The sequence below is a fragment of the Euprymna scolopes genome, chromosome 26, assembly GCF_053919585.1.
Source record: "Euprymna scolopes isolate OS-2025 chromosome 26, ASM5391958v1, whole genome shotgun sequence".
In the NCBI taxonomy this organism is placed as follows: Eukaryota; Metazoa; Mollusca; class Cephalopoda; order Sepiida; family Sepiolidae; genus Euprymna; species Euprymna scolopes.
In genome coordinates, this window is record NC_136507.1 from 25,086,401 (window position 1) to 25,089,990 (window position 3,590).

Sequence of the window (3,590 nt, forward strand, 5' to 3'; positions counted from 1 at the left end):
TTTCATATTTAGTGGAGTGTATAGATGCAGGCAACAAGCAAGTACCATCTATAAATATAAAAGCGAAAATGTATGTATGTATGTGTGTTCGCTTTTTCTGTGTGTCTACAAAAGGCTTCTTTCAGAGAAGCGGTCGGTCGGTTCATAACTTTTTAAAACTTTTTATATCACATATAAATCGTAATATCTCACAGTTAACAACGAAGCTCGCCTGTCTATTTAATTTGGTCGATTTCGGGAAGATAGATATTCAATATTTGTTGCTCGCAGCATGTGGGTTAGTCTTTTTCCTATAACATCTTGGGAGCGAGGAAAAAAGCGTTCAGCAGTAAATGAAATCCCGCAGTCAAACTGCGAGCACCTGCTAAATCCAAGTAATTAAATAAATTCAAACGTGTTTCCATAAGCATGTCGCGGTGGGGCAATGGTTAACGTCACACATTTTTTTTTTTTTTCACAACTTTGCCTCAATGGTTCGGGTTCGATCCTCATACTTACTTTTTTTAACCCCCCCCCCAAAAAAAAACACCCGCGCAACGCCGGGTACCCCTCGCTAGTACTATATAAAAGCAGCATTCACCCTAGGCATGTTGAACGGAATTCTGTCCACAACTTTTAGACTGTCTACAGAAAAAAATTTATCGTTATTTCCATTTTCCATTTTACTAAGTGAGGACTGTGAGCACCCTAAATATATAGTAGGCACATATCTTTCTACCATAGCAGCAATACAAGCTGTTGTGCCTTATCAACAGTTCCTCATAAACAGTTTCAGTTACAAAAAATAATCTCCTTCATGTCAAGTGTTCTACCTGACCATCATGTATTTCAACAACTTAAAATTTTAATATTTCAGTATTGAGTATTTATCTTAATCCAAGTAGCAAAATACTGTGTGACGTAATCCATTAAAAATCGAAATATTTAATTTCAGGTCGACGAGAAATGTATCGATTTTTGTTATTTTATTTTCTTTATCACCGAGGCAAATGAGTGTAGTTTCAAGAGAGAGAGAAAAAGAGAGTATAGGAAAAAAGAGGGAGAGGCTAAACCTAAAAAGAGAGAGAAAGACAGTGAGTATAGGAAAGGAGAAAGATGGGAGAGGCGTCTGGTACACGGACTAGCAGTTGACTAGTGACCGCTCCGTGACCCATGCCAGTTGCTAAGCGACAAATAAAGAAAAGAAAGGACTGAGAAAGATACTGAGAAGAGGAAGAGAGAAAGAGACAAAGAAAAAAAAAAAAGAGGCCTTTTTGTTACAACAGTCGCCGCGTGGCCGTAGTGCCAGGCGGATATGCAAAATTCCCACCCCAGTGACAGAAGCAGCGATGTCGTTGAGATAGGAGGTATCGACCCCCCCCCCCCTTCTATCGACAGTGAAAGGAGATAACGCCTGGGAGAAACTCCATACCAATGGTGAAAGGATGCGATGTTGACAGCGGTAAACGGCAAACTTTACAAACGTGTGTCTTAATCCGGAGGGACAGATAAAGACATTTTGACCAACCGCTTGGAACAAAAGGAAAGAAAATATAAAAAAAGAATAAACTCAGTAAGTCATCACCGTGAATATTTCCCTCTCTCGTATATTAAGACATTGAATTCATTTTGCTATCATTTGTTTGTACTGACGATACATTTTTTTGTTTTGATATATTTCCCGTTGGCATCTTCGAATAGTAGACAAAGATACCCTTCCCCATCTTTATAATTTGTTCTTTTTTTTATTTTCACTTAATTCCCTACCATAGTTAGTTCATTGTTTTATAATAAAATTTAGTTTGAAAAATATTACTACTGGTGTTTTTGTTTTGTTCCATCTCGCGTTTTTTGTCGTATTCGGTTCCCATGTCTCATGCCTTTATCTGTGTCTGTGTGCGATAAGATACTGGGAGTTTGCTTTCCCGTAAATTCCCTTGTACCCCCCCCCCCTTTTGGTAAAAAGATAAAAAATTTTCATTCTTCTCGGAAATTTCTTATCATACCCCTACGTTTACTTGTTTCTTAAATCCCCCATTTTTTATAGCGTCTGACAAACAAAAGCACAAGACTCGGTTAAAAACCTTGCAAATAAAATAATTTTTTATAAGATGCTCAGAATAGCTTGTGCTAAAAATAAGTGCTTTTTCAGTTTCTTAAAAAAAAATTTTTTTTAAATACATTGCTTCATATTTAAAAATTGCTCACCATGGCTTGATTAATAGTAAATTATAAACGATTCATAAGCTCAGAATAAAATAACTACTTTTTATAGAAATAAACAAGTCAGACTTTTTTAGTACTTACTTTAGGACTTACTTTTTTATTGCATTATAATTATTTAAACATTTGTTCCAGTCTTGCAAAACCTCTACCCAAGTTTTTCATATTTTAAAACTTTACTATTTCATAAGAATAAAACTGGAGATACCACTTAAACAGGTCAAACACAAACTTTTAAAAATATGTTCAAGTCAAAATGGTTTATTCCAAATTTCTTTCTGTTTACTATGTTAAATGAGTATGGAACAATAATAATGTGTAACCAACCCGTAAAGCTAGAATATTCGTTTTTAACACTAAAACAACATTGACGATAAACCACAGTTCCCATAAAAGAAGAAACTATGACTGACAGGACCAGAGAAAAAATTTAAAGTGAGGAGACCACAAAAAAAAAAAGAAAAAAAAAAGTGAACAATTGACTCGCCGTCTGGTGCAATATCCTTTTTGTTTTCAAGTTTTCCACTGTCGGCCTGTTTCTGTTTTTTTTTTTGTTTTTTTTGCGCATCTTTTTTCCGACTACATTTCTAGTGGTAATGTTTCTTTTTCTTTTTTCATGTTGACCTTTTTATGGTAAAAGGCCTAGTCATGGCATCTAAAATGAATATTCGTAATTACGCTTGAACCCACATTGTACTGTAGAGAACCTACTGTTGATTTCATAAAATTATTTTTACATAATGGCTTGAATTAAAGTTTAAAATGCAAAAGTCAAATATCATGGTTCAATTGTTCTTTAAATAGAAACATTTATTTCGAAAGCAGTCTTATCATATCAAAGAACCTACTGCTGATTTTATATGCCAGGCCTTTCTGCTTGTGTGGTAATAAAACTTCTCAAATGCACTTGTGATGTTAGGCTGTATAAGGTGTTGACTTTAGTCAAAATCACCTGTTCCTTCTTTCACTGAATTTTTTTCGATTATCAAATATAGATACTTATTGAAGATATTCTGATATAAAACCTATCTAAGAACACTACCAGCTACATAAAGTACATTTGTGTAAAATTTCAAAACATTAGCCAAACTATGAGTTTGAAGGGAACTCACACACACAAAGTTCCTTTTATATAAAAAAGGAACAAACAAAAATAAATCTAACTCTGCTTTTTTATTTTTAATACCAATTGTTATTATCGTTTTTCTTTCTTCCTGTCTCGACACCAGCTTAAATAGTCTCTCTGCCACATGTCCATCTCCCTTCGTTTTTCTTTTGCTCCATTCTCGTTTTCAACTTTTCACGTCCATCTTTTTCAACACGTACTTTGCTTCTCCCGGCCACATGGTGTCCTTTTTTTGTCTTTTTCTTTTTTTTTTATCTCGCAC